The sequence below is a fragment of the Microcaecilia unicolor genome, chromosome 7 (assembly GCF_901765095.1).
Source record: "Microcaecilia unicolor chromosome 7, aMicUni1.1, whole genome shotgun sequence".
NCBI classification, from domain to species: Eukaryota; Metazoa; Chordata; class Amphibia; order Gymnophiona; family Siphonopidae; genus Microcaecilia; species Microcaecilia unicolor.
Genome location: NC_044037.1, coordinates 110,636,522 through 110,649,567, shown reverse-complemented (window position 1 = coordinate 110,649,567; position 13,046 = coordinate 110,636,522).

Here is a 13,046-nt window from a genome sequence, read left to right as displayed (position 1 = left end):
CAGTGGAGGGTGCTGTTTTACTATCACATTTTCAATAGTGCGGAATGGGTAAGTTCTGCAGAGACTCCAGAGAATCTTCTTCTCTAGAGATTGAAAATATAAAATATTGAAGAACCTTCCCCCCCCCCCCCCCCCCCCCCACACACACTCTGGCAGCAATTCATTTGGAAGACTCCTGCTCAGCTTAGAGGGAACAGTGGTAAGAATAGGTGCATATGCTTGTATCTTATAAAATATAAGTACCAGTCCCACCCCCTCTCTGCCTATTACTCACCTATGGTAAGGCCTTCAAATGTGCTGGGCATTTTTATAAAGCTTTTCCCATTTTCTAAAACCTGTTTTACATGGACATAAATATGCCCAATGACAAGATGGTGGGGCATAATTTGAATGGAGCTGGAGCAGAGTTGCAATATACAGTACTTGCATATCTTATAAAATATGCATGTACACATCTTCAGAACATGTATAAATTTGTGTGTCAGCACTTGCCTGCTACAGGGGTTGGCCCTGGCTGCCCATTCTATAAAGGAATATAGATGCCTATGTTGCTTTCATAAAATAAGCTTTTCTCGCCTAGGCATTCTGTTATGCGTGTATACACCGGGCAATTTTACAACAGGTTATTTGAGCATGTAAAACACTGTTCTACATGCTTAAGTCCCTATAAAATGTATTCCTTAGTCTTTATGTATCTGTCTAGTGAAAGGCTGAAGTACCAAAAATGGCCAATTGATATTCAGCCAGCTAAAGTAGGCCTCAATATTCAATGCTGGGTCAAGTCAGAGCACTGGTACTCTACTGCTAGTGACACTGGAAGCAGGAAGGACTGACTCACATGAGTGGGAAGAATTGAGAGATGCAGATTAATGTAGGCTGGAAAAAAATCATGATTGGTCTAGTGAAAGTCAGGCTAGGGGCCTAAGCTAAAAGTAAGCTTGACTTTGCGCTTAAAAAAACCTCTTTTCCTTCTCTCTGCATATTTTCTGCTACAGAGGGAGATTTCCCAGACTGGTGCAAGAAAACATATTTTTTCAATATACTTATTTTATCAGTAGTGTAGATACTATGAACAGACAATGACAAACACAGAAGGGAAAACGTTTCCATCTTGTGCACCTGTGATAAACATGTTTTTGTGCTTCCTGATTGGCTACAGCAGCTAGTGCCTCCTAAATGTAGAGAGTATAATGATCGTTGTAGGTTCTTACAGTTTAGGACATTTGCATACAGACACTGACATCAAGATCTTCACCAGATTACATGCAGATGGAGTTTTGGGATTTCAGAGACTGTATTTGTAATTTGCCATTTTTGTAGCAATTCCCCCAGAGTTGGGCAGAGTAGGAGTTGCTATGAATTTCTTAGTGTTCTTTCATTGTGAACAGCTGCACCAAATCACTATGATTATCACTTTGCTTGACCTATCATCTGCAAATAATAAACAGCTAAGTATCCTAATTATAACTGTTTCAGGTGTCTGAGTTTGTTTGCACCTAGCAGTAGAAATATGCAAAGAACAGTAGACTGCTAGCCACAGCCTGCATCACAGATGTAGGTTATAAACTCTGTAAAATGTTTACACACATTTGTGAACCTTCTAGCTTCTGGACATTAAATCCAAAACTGGTAGAATACTAAAAAGAGCCAGACAGTTGGCTTGTGCCTAGTTTGACTATGACTTAATCTGGTCCTTTATATGGTAATAGCTATTAGTTGGCATTACACATATATTAAATAAGTTGCAATATTCACTAGGCTTCAAAGTAAAATTCACAACAGAGAAAATGAAATACACATCTGAATCAGTGGTAGGGTTGTGCCAGTACTGGGGAGAGGGAGGTATGTAGTGGGAAAACCATGCAGATCATCCTCACAGAATTATTTCTAGTGCATAGGAATGTGTTTGTATCTGTGTGTGTGTGTGTGTGTGTTATGTGTGCACCTGTGGTATTTGTGCACCTGTGGTGTGTATCTATCAGTGAGTATATTTGTGCATATATATGTATCTGTGAGTATATTGTGTATCTGTGTTGTGCATCTCTGTGTGTATGTTATGTGTATGTTGTGCATCTGTATGTGTATGCTATGTGTGTGTTATATACATACCTATGTTGTATATATGTGTCTGTTGTGTGCCTGTGTGCATATTGTGTGTGTATCTATCTATCTATCTATCTATCTATCTATCTATCTATCTATCTATCTATCTATCTATCTATATAATGTTTGTATGTATATATGTATCTGTGTGCTCTGTGTATACCTGTATGGTGTGTGTGTATCTGTTTTATGTGTCTGTGTATACCTATGTTATGTATGAAGACATATGTAGTGAATTGTATAACTTTTAACATCCAGTGTCTATGTTACATGTACTTGAGTCCTGTTATCCTTGTTACTGTGTATCTATATAAAATAAAAAATATTTACAAAATAAACCCTTTCCAGTTAAAGATTCATATTGCCATGGAGGGTTAATCTATTACTATAATGCACTGAGGTAAATTTTCAGCAGAGGGTTAAAGGACCTGTTCATGATCTGCACATGTAAATACTGTAACTTAACATACACATGTAAAACTATATTTTAGAAAACCAATATTTACCCCTATGCTACATGTTGATTACAAGGGATATAGTTTGGATGAGACTTGGGTGGAACCAGAACCTAGATGTGTATTCCTCATTTCAGAAAGGAATGCATGTGTGCGTCCCAATATATCAACATCAGCATTTACAGCTGCTTCCTTGCACATGTAGATTTCTTTAAAATGCTCATTTGGGTCAGCCTTTTACAGGAGAGATTTATTTCCCCCTCCAAAATTAAAATTAAAAGGAATTGCAGCCTCTGTTAATTAGTGGCATGTACACATGTAGGTTTGCAAAATAGCTGGCTTACCAACTTAACTTTCACGTATAAATTGTGAAACACTAATTTACATGCAATTTATATTTCACCAACATACACATGTAAGTTACACCTTCCATTTTGCATGCCTACAGACGTATGTTGTGAAACGCCTACTTGCATGTGTAAATTAATGTGTAAGATCCCAAGTTTCTTCATTCATTTTTCAAATGTGTGTCAGTGCACATTCAAGCAAATGTACATGCACTCTTGCGTGTAGCTGAGAAAAGGCTCTATGTCAGCTGATCCTTTTCTAAAATGCTACATGTGGTGTGGTAGAGTAGCCTAATGGTTAGTGCAGTGGGCTGAGAAGCTGGGGATCTGGGTTTAATTCCCACTGCAAGTCACTTAACTCTCCATTGCCCCAGATACAAACTTAGATTATGAGCCCACTAGGGACAGAAAAAAGTACCTGTGTATGATATATGTAAACCACTTCGGTTGTACCCACAGAAAAGCAGTATATCAAATCCATGACCCTTACCCTATGCATTCTGACCTAGATGTATCAATTCCCAAATTCTATGTTCTATCTAAAATTAGGCTGCACACATATAAGATAAAGTTATGCATATACTCAGCAATGAGAAAAAGATAGATGATGCCATTGAATATGCATATATAACTTTATACAGCTATATTATTTTTGTGCAGGGACACTTATGTATACAACCCATAGAGACAGCAGTTGAATAACACCACTATCTCTATAAGATTTTGTTCTGGCCACAACCTGCTCCAAAATACAGCCCAATTTAAATTTTCTAACTTTGGGTTATATACAGATACATGCAGCCAAAAGTTATGTGTTACCCAAGCCATAAAAGTAAAAGCAAAGCAAATACATGGTCAAACCCAGTTGCTACAGAACTGACACAACAACCACATGCTAGCAGAGTAGTTTAACTATATTCACCTAGGCAAAATATGGATAGAACCTCAGTCACCAAATAGAGAGAACATGATCACTGTTTAGAAACATAACCAGTCAGTATTCAGCCTGGGGTGGTCAGCACTTTTTTAAATGCTAACCACCATGGGCAGAATTAGCCCTGGATATACAATGCTGGGCTGAATATTGGCTGAGTCCTACATAAGGCTATCTGGACATGTCACGATCCTCCTCCCACCTCTCCAGAACATCAACAAGCCCCTCCTTCCAATCCTCCTCTCTCCCTCCCACCCCCAGAATATCAACAAACTCCTTCTGACCCCCTCCCCCTCCCACCCCCCCCTAGAACATCAACACACCCCTATTCCCCATCCTAACAGCAACATACCCCTCCCCCAGGCCAGGATCCCCCTGGACCTGCCTGCCTGATCCCTGATGGCCTAGTGAAGAACAAGAAGGAGCGATACTCACTCACTCCTGCCTTTAATGGCTGTCACCTCAAAACGGCTGCCATGACCTCTAGCAGCAGCCTCATGGAACGAGTTACCACCAACAGATCAGCAACAGAGTCCCTGCCTGTGCTGCCTGAGCAGCAGGAAGCCAGCAGGGGTACTCCAGTCACCAATGCTGGCATGCATTTGAATTGAACATGTGTGGAAGTGCTGGTGTCTGAAGCTGGAGCACTCTGTTGGTTTTCTCACTGTCTCTGCAGCATGGACAGGGCTCTGGCAGAGAATTTCTGGCTGGCGGGGCTTGAGCATCCCCACCAGCAAGGGTATGATTCAGCACCGAGGAGGGGAGGGCAGGTAGAACTGAGAGGACATGCTTGGCCCCTCTAGTCCACTCCTGCCCCCCCCCCCCCAAAAGAGTTCTGGTTATGCCCCTGAGCTACAGTACACATATGTATCCATGGACATTATATTCTATGTTGAAAAGAGCAGAGACTGGTGGATTAAAGGTTTTACAGAGCATTATTCTCTAGTGCAAACAACATTAAGAGCAGAACTGGACCAGTGGTACACTCAGATGAGAATCAGGATGCACTGTGCATGACTGACTGGAAGAAATAGAGAATTATTGGAATAGGTGATGAATAGAATGTTGTGGTGGAATTACTGTCAAGGAAGTGCATCCTGTACCAGAAACCAGTTGTAAGTGGTGAGTATTTGGTGGTTTGTGTTGGGTTGGGAGGATGGGGTGAAAGGGGGTGGGTGTTTGGGGGTTGGTTCCTGTTGAGGGAAAATGATTTATTCTGCATTATCTGGTTGTTGGCACTGTTTATCAGGATTGTTTTTACTGGCTCTTGCTGGGGTGATACAGCCTTTCTGAATTCTTTTTGCAATAAAAATTTATTGTTACAAAAAAAAAAAGAAAGCTCATCCTATTTGGTATGGGAAGCTGGATGAGATTTTATCAACACCCCAGATGGGTCCTTTAAGACCTAGAGACTTTTCTCTTCCCTACCCTATTTTTCTGCTCGTTGCTTGTCTGTGCTTTATTTCAGGGATTGGAGCAATGTATCAAGAAGATACATGCAATGTAGTGAGTGGATCAATAGACTCAATGGACTGAGCACTAATTTACCACTAGATGGCAGTTAGTTGTAATGAAGAAAAAAAAATCATTGCATTATCCTGACAGTGTCAGAATGGTTACATACCATACAAAATTCTACCTCATAATTAAAAGTATTGTTTAACTAATTTTGCAATTAATTTCTACTACCTCTCCCTCCGCACCTTTAGTGTTCACTCTGGTGGATCCTCTTCTACTTCTATCCCTCTGCCTGTCGGCGTACCTCAGGGTTCTGTTCTTGGTCCCCTCCTCTTTTCTATCTACACTTCTTCCCTTGGCTCATTAATCTCATCCCATGGCTTTTCCTACCATCTCTATGCTGATGACTCCCAAATCTACCTTTCTACCCCTGATATCTCACCTTGCATCCAAACCAAAGTTTCAGCATGCTTGTCTGACATTGCTGTCTGGATGTCTCAACGCCACCTGAAATTAAATATGACCAAAACCGAGCTTCTCATTTCCCCCCCAAACCCACCTCACCGCTCCCCCCGTTTTCTATTTCTGTTGATGGCTCTCTCATTCTCCCTGTCTCCTCAGCTCGAAACCTTGGGGTCATCTTTGACTCTTCTCTCTCCTTCTCTGCTCATATCCAGCAGATTGCCAAGACCTGTCGTTTCTTTCTTTACAACATCCGTAAAATCCGCCCCTTTCTTTCCGAGCACTCTACCAAAACCCTCATCCACACCCTTGTCACCTCTCGTTTAGACTACTGCAATCTGCTTCTTGCTGGCCTCCCACTTAGTCACCTCTCCCCTCTCCAGTCGGTTCAAAACTCTGCTGCCCGTCTCATCTTCCGCCAGGGTCGCTTTACTCATACTACCCCTCTCCTCAAGACCCTTCACTGGCTCCCTATCCGTTTTCGCATCATGTTCAAACTTCTTCTACTAACCTATAAATGTATTCACTCTGCTGCTCCCCAGTATCTCTCCACACTCGTCCTTCCCTACACCCCTTCCCGTGCACTCCGCTCCATGGATAAATCCTTCTTATCTGTTCCCTTCTCCACTACTGCCAACTCCAGACTTCGCGCCTTCTGTCTCGCTGCACCCTACGCCTGGAATAAACTTCCTGAGCCCCTACGTCTTGCCCCATCCTTGGCCACCTTTAAATCTAGACTGAAAGCCCACCTCTTTAACATTGCTTTTGACTCGTAACCACTTGTAACCACTCGCCTCCACCTACCCTCCTCTCTTCCTTCCCGTTCACATTAATTGATTTGATTTGCTTACTTTATTTATTTTTTTGTCTATTAGATTGTAAGCTCTTTGAGCAGGGACTGTCTTTCTTCTATGTTTGTGCAGCGCTGCATATGCCTTGTAGCGCTATAGAAATGCTAAATAGTAGTAGTAGTAGTAGTACTTTACATTATGATGTAGGTCAAACCTTGTTTGATGAGAAGTGCTATGCCTAAGATTTTCCCCACAGATTCTTTTGTATATTCTGTGTTCACTATTACTACTACTACTATTTAGCATTTTTATAGCGCTACAAGGCGTACGCAGCGCTGTACAAACATAGAAGAAAGACAGTCCCTGCTCAAAGAGCTTATGTGACCATGAATTCCTTATACGCTTATTATGCTTGAAATGGGCCATGTGCTGCTTCCTGAATTTTAAAGTGTTGAGGAAAATGTTGGGAAGTAATACTTTTTCTCTACTGTCCTCTATCTTTCCTATTAGAAATGGAGTTCATTACCTTTTTCTTCTTCCTTTCTCCTCAATATAAATTTATTGTAAACTGCTCTGAAAGTTATCACTCATGGGTGGTATATCAGGCCCAAAATAAACTTGAAACTTTGAAGAAGAGGAGGTCTCCCTGATTGCATGTGAGTCTTTATGCATTTATGGGTAATGTTTGGAAGCGGAGGATAAACCTAATGGTTAGATCAGTCAGCTGAGGACCAAGGAAGCCTTCTTCAGATCCCACTGTGCCTTCTTGTGAAGTTCGGCAAGTCACTTAACTTTCCATTCCCTCAGGTACAACCTTAGGGCCCTATTTACTAAGGTGCGCTAGCATTTTTAGCATGTGCTAAAAATTAGCGCATGCTAAGCACTAGAGACAACCATACATTCATATGGGTGTCTCCAGCATTTAGAGCACGCTAATCATTAGCATGCACTAAAAACGCTAGCATGTCTCTAGCACAGCTTAGTAAACAGGGCCCTTAGATTGTAAGTTCTCTGGGAACAGGACAATAAAATATCTACTATATTTATTTATTTGTAGCATTTGTATCCCACATTTTCCCACCTATTTGCAGGCTCAATGTGGCTTACATTTTCCACAATGGTGATCACCAATTCCGGAAGAGAAATACATGTTTAAGGTGAAGGAGTCAGAGAGGATTAGGTATACAGTTACAGAAAGTGCATTTTCATATTCAGAAATAAAGGTGTTGGATTAACTTCAATCGTGAATAGATTAACTTGAGGTACAACTGAAAAAGGTATGAGCTAAATCCTAAATCTTTTCTTTTGTTTAGTGGCCAATTTTGTTACTGTGTTGTAAGAAAGCTCTTTCAGAAGAGGGAGAGATGTAGCAGGATGCCAAAATGTGTCTTTCTTGCAATAACAAGAGGAACATTCTGGGTCCTTTCTCCAGAAATAGTACCATTCAAAGTGCTAAGGGGTGAGCTAGCCTGTGAAAATCCCAATAATAGGTGTTTCTTAGAAATTGGAGGGAAGTATTAAAATAGGTGTAGGGAGGTGCCCAGGGTGTCCTTCCTTCCCTAGAGGGAGTCTAGTAAAGTTGGTAGGAGAAGTGGTTGGTTTACCTCCCATGGACCAAGGAAGGACCTTGATCCTGTACCTCAGAGACCAAAGGAGAGGATGAAATACCAGGAACAGGTCCAATGAAAGAAACGCATAGAAAAAAGGGGTTTCAGCTGGAGTCTCATTCTGTTTCCAGCTATCCCTTTCCCCTAAGCTACGGGATTTTTGTTTTAAGCAGATGGCATATCTCTCAGTGTATTGTTTATATATGACTTCTGAAGCAGGCAACCTTGCTGAAATACAGTCATGTCACATTGTGCTTCTCTAGCTGCAAGTTGTAATCCTGTCATTGTCCACCATTTAAATAAATGGAAGTGTTTTAACACCACCTTCGAACTCCTTGGACTTCGACTTAAATAAATGAAAGTGAATGGAAGTGTTTTAACACCATCTTCGAACTCCTTAGACTTTGACAGAAAGACAGAAAGAATAAGGAGCAAGAGATGAGGACAGGGTATATTCCATACCCTATACTTTAAAAACACTGAAAATCTGAGAAGTAGGAGTTAAAGGGGCTACCCAAAGTTTGATACTTTTTTGCTGCAATGCTACTTTGTTTTTATGGCCCGTCATTGTTTTTATTGTCCAGCTTTTATACATTTTTTAACATGAGGAAGGCTCAATAAATGGATATTTCTATAAAAATCCTTACCAGCCTCCTCTAATGCTTACACAACTCTAGGATCACCTCAGCCCCACCAAATTGAAAGGGACCAACTTCACAATCTAAGCTTGTACCTGAGTTAATGCAGGTTTAAGTAACTTGCCCAAGATTAGAAGGAGCAGTAAAGGGATTTGAATCTCAGCCCACTACTGTAAGTACTCTAAGTAGGCTACTCCTTTACTACAAGGCCTCAAAACACTTAACATTGAATACAACTATATCATAGTTAAATAATAAATGGCAAGAAATATTGGGACAATATTGACCTCTGTTTGAAGAATCTTTTCCAATTTTCCATTTATATGTATGATCTTCTGGGGATGATCTGAGAAACTACAGACCAGTGAACCTGGCATCAGTGATGGGCAAAATGGTAGAAACAATAATAAAGAATAAAATTACTTATCACAAGATAGCCATTGTTTAATTGGACAAAGTCAGTAGGGTTTTAGCAAAGGGAAGTATTGTCTAACCAATCTGCTACAGTTTCTGAAGTAAAAATGAACATGTAAAAAAAGAAGTAAGACAGTTCATAGGCAGTGCCATTTTAGATAGTTTGTGAATGCGTGAATCTCGATGTGGTAGTGAAAACTTGCAGAAAATTGAACATTTTTTATAAGACCTTAAGCTGCATGTGTATGTGCTATGTAAAATAGATAATATCGCTGCATCCCTTCCCCTCCAGGAAAAATGTAGAAAAAACATATAGGAGATACATGTGGATATTACAAAATAAAGCAACGGCACATGTGCAAATCCCAATAAGTTCTAAAGATAGGGAAAGCATTGAAATTAAGTCCACATCGGAAAACATGTACATGCTTGGCCCATAAATGTGCACTACACAGTGGTCACAAGGTCCTAGCTATGAAATCCGCCATCAAAGGAGTGCAACAAAGGAGCAGGTCATGTTCCTTTATGTGTTCCCTTTCATGTCTCCTGAGGTGGCCCTGGCTCTAACCTTAGCTTTGTTACTTTTGTTTTATTCATATCTTTCTGTTTTTTTTACTTGACCTTTCAGGGACTGGGTGGGAATATGACCACTGCCCCAATCCCTGTTCAGATTGGTAGATGTTTACCTACTTTCCTGTCAAGCTTTCCCTCTGCAGTGAGATGGCTCGCCCCTATTTCTTTGCTTCCTCGCTGTTCTTCACTCCAGCATCCTATAAGGTAAGCCTTCTCAATGTTCATTCTCTGAAATCAAAATGCGCTCTTCTGTATGCCATTTTTCTTCAGCAATCACCCACTGTATTTGCAGTCTCATAAATCTGGCAAAAAAATGGTGAATCCCTCTATTTGGCCCAGTCTTGAACCCCTTCTTATTCCTTTTTCTCCTGCTGCTGCTTTAGGGTGGTGGCATGGCTATGTTTTTCTGAACCTCTGCTGTCGAAAGATTTTGCAGAGTCAATCCTCATTTTTTTATTCCGTTTTGGCTCAGTTAAATTCTTTCTTTTGAGTTTCCTGTCTTTTGGTTTATCTTGCTCTTTCTCTTTCCCCTACCTCTTTTGATGGGCTTTCTGAGCTTATCTCTAATTTTGCAGTTCATTCTGGTCTGCTGCTACTGCTTTAAGATTTCTATATTCATATCGATTCTCCTTCAACTCGTTTGGAGACCAAATTATTAAATTTTTTTGTCTTCCACCATTTTAATTTACATTCGGTAGCCTTAACATACAAGGCTTGCCATTGCCTAGATATTATTGCAGTTCCAAGATTTTCTGTTTGCCTCCTACTTATCCACTGGTCTGACCACTTCCTGGTGCAATGCACTTATCTTTTGTTTACTCCTCTGTTGCCCTCTATGTCATCTGAATCTTGGAGGAGGAATTTCTCAGCTATTGACAAGGACCATTTTATCTGGTGTTGTCTTTCTATATTGCCACCAAAAAAGCAGGGATAGACAAGTGACCTTCCAGAATAAGAACCCAGGGGACACGCTTGAAATTAAATATATCAGCTTTACTGATGTCATCGATTATGTCAGGCTATCACATACAAACACACTTGGAATGGGCCTGTGTTTCGGTGACTAAGTGCCTGTGTCAAAATCTTCTGAAAATCCTGGTATATCACTGTCTGTCAAAAAAAAGGGGGAGATAAAATTACTCTGATTGCAGTAAGGACTGTTAGTGATTATCAGACTTATTTTCGAAAGAGAAGGACGCCCAAATCGGTATAATGGAAAGCCAATTTTAGGCATCCCCAACTGCTTTCCATCGCAGGGATGACCAAAGTTCCCAGGGGCGTGTCGGAGGCATAGCGAAGGCGGGACTTGGGCATGCCTAACACATGGGCGTCCTCGACCTATAATGAAAAAAAAAGGGTGTCCCTGACGAACACTTGGATGACTTTACCTGATCCTTTTTTTCTTACGACCAAGCCACAAAAAGGTGCCCGAACTGACCAGAATACCACTGGAGGGAATCGGGGATGACCTCTCCTTATTCCCCCAGTGGTCACTAACCCCCTCCCACCCTAAAAAAAAATTAAAAAATATTTTTTGCCAGCCTCTATGCCAGCCTCAAATATCATACCCAGCTCCATGACAGCAGTATGCAGATCCCTGGAGCAGTTTTAGTGGGTGCAGTGTACTTCAGGCAGGTGGACCCGGGCCCATCCCCCCCACCTGTTACACTTGTGCTGGTAAATGTGAGCCCGTCAAAACCCACCAGAAACCCACTGTACCCACATCAACGTGCCCCCCTTCACCTGTAAGGGCTATGTGTCACATTTTCCAAAGCAGGAAACTGGGTTTGTGAGCCCTTGGGCCACTGGCAGTGGCAGGCAAAACCACCCCACACCGGAGACTAGGCAGAACAGGACTGGAACCCCGGACTGGAGTTGCAGCAGAGGCAAACAAGCAGGAATAAAGCAGAGCAGGTACCCTTAAACTTCACCTGCACTTGGCCACTTTTCACCAGGAGTTGAGCTCCTGGCTGCAGGTGGCAGGTAGGACTTACTGGGCAAGGCAGGACTGGAAACCCCCTAGGCTGAACCAGGACTGAGGGTCAGAGGGAAAAGGAATAAACAGGGGCAGCAAGGCAAGAAACAGGGCTAGGACTCACAGAAGAGACAACACAACACAAGGCAGGGAAAGGACAAGCTAGGGGACAGAAACTGAAAGCTGCAAGCAGCCACAAAAACAGGAAACAAACACTGACAAACAGGGGAAAGAACTAAAAGCTGCCAGCAGCCACTGAAGACAGACAACACAGAAACCTAAGCACAACACAAAGAACTACAAACAAGGAGCAAGACTAAGAAACAAGCAAACTCTAAACTAAACAAAGACTAACTAGAAGCAGGCAAGAACTTCAGGCAAGAAACTAGAACAAGGAAACAAACTCAGGCTGAAGTGCAACAAGCACCAACATACCAGGGCCTTAGACGATGCAAAGGCAAAGCAGAAAGGTTTCAAAATGGCTAATAAGCCCAGCAGCAGCTGAGACTCACTACAGCAATCACCAGGCAACTAAGGGTGCTGTGCAGGTTCAAATAAAACAAGCAGGTCTGGCAGTCTGGAAGATCCGGACCGGACCGGGCTGAAATCTGGAACGGGTGACAGCACACAGACAATCTAATGCAGCCAGCATACAGAGACAGAGACAGAACTAACTCACAAAGAACAGACAGAAGCCAGCTCAGAAGCTGACCACAGGAAATAAGGTGAGTCTGAGAGGGGTCACGGCCACAGACTTGACACTATGGTAGTGGTGTACAGTTGTGGGTAGAGGGTTTTGGGGGGGCTCAGCACACAAGGTAAGGGAGCTATGCACTTGGGAGCAATTTATGAAGTCCACTGCAGTGCCCCCTAGGGTGCCCGGTTGGTGTCTTGGCATGTCAGGGGGACCAGTGCACTACGAATGCTGGGCTTGGATTTGGTCGTTTCTGAGATGGGTGTCCTTGGTTTCCATTAGTGCCAAAAATCAGAAACTACCAAGTCTAGGGATGGCCATCTCTAAGGTCGACCTAAATGTCAAGATGTGGGTGTCCCCAACCGTATTATCGAAACGAAAGATGGACGCCCATCTTGTTTTGATAATACAGGTTTTCCTGCCCCTTCACCGAGACGTCCTGCGAGGATGTCCTCAGGAAAACTTGGGCACCCCTTTCGATTATGCCCCTCCACATCTTCAAAGCCTCATAGTTCATCTTCACTCTTAACTGTCAATGCTAGACAGCGCAGGAAACAGCTTTGAAGATATAGTCACTGACATTCTTTATTGCTGC